The sequence below is a fragment of the Plectropomus leopardus genome, unplaced genomic scaffold, assembly GCF_008729295.1.
Source record: "Plectropomus leopardus isolate mb unplaced genomic scaffold, YSFRI_Pleo_2.0 unplaced_scaffold58041, whole genome shotgun sequence".
NCBI classification, from domain to species: Eukaryota; Metazoa; Chordata; class Actinopteri; order Perciformes; family Serranidae; genus Plectropomus; species Plectropomus leopardus.
In genome coordinates, this window is record NW_024663789.1 from 1 (window position 1) to 991 (window position 991).

Genomic DNA, 991 nt, shown 5'->3' on the forward strand with positions numbered 1-991 from the left:
GTCAAAGCTGATTGCAGACCTGACCAGATTTATACCAGCAGCACATTTCCATGTTCTGCGACATGCCGCCAAACAGCACACCACCACACATGTACTCCCCCTGAGGGCCACGTTTAGGGACACATTAGAAGTTACAGACCTCTTGATCATCGCCAGCAGCAGTTAGTCGTTCTGTGTCAGGACATCAGACCACACAGACGTGTGATGTTTGAGACACGATAATGAAAATCTCTTATTGTTTCCGCCCGGTTTTGAACCGGGGACCTTTCGCGTGTGAGGCGAACGTGATAACCACTACACTACGGAAACACATGCTGTGTCAAGCCAAAATCAGATATCAGTCTCCCATGCTTGGTCAATAAGTGCTGAAAGCGACCTATGGTCACGTTGTACAGTTTAAACAACAAGTTGTTCCAAAACGTGTCATAGGTTTCCGCCCGGTTTCGAAACCGAGGACCTTTCGTGCAGGAGCCGGATATAGTGATCACTAACTTTACTAACTTTTCCCATTCTGGTGCCAGCGGAACAGCCTCCACATCAATGCGGGAAAACCAAAGAGTTGGTGGTGGATTTCCGCAGGTGCAGACGCTCCCCTCTGACAGCGGTGAACATCCAGGGAAGGGACATTGAGATAGTGGACTCTTACAAGTACCTGGGTGTTCACCTGAACAATAAACTGGACTGGTCAATCAACACAACGTCACTTTACAAAAAGGGTCAGAGCAGACTATACCTATATACCTATACGACTTGTACAGCTTAATACCACAAGTGCAATTTCACTTTCACCCATGCAACTGTGAACATTCTTTGACACCAGTCAAAAAGCAAAAGCACAGAAAGCCAACTGAAGGTGTCGACTCTCTGGAAACACACGAGCAAGTGAGCAGGAGAAGCCCACCTCCCTATAGAGCCTCCCAGCAGGCTGATTGGCAGGGAGAACATCACAGCTGCAGCCAATAGCTCCTGATCAGCAGCACACCTGGGACCT

General features: G+C 48.4%; 1 non-coding gene across 1 annotated transcript; it reads right to left on the reverse strand.

The window, feature by feature from the left end:
- Positions 1-236: 236 nt before the first annotated feature.
- On the reverse strand, positions 237-309 carry trnav-cac. Its single transcript has one exon. It is a non-coding gene; the product is annotated as a tRNA-Val (tRNA).
- Between the last annotated feature and the right edge of the window lie 682 nt (positions 310-991).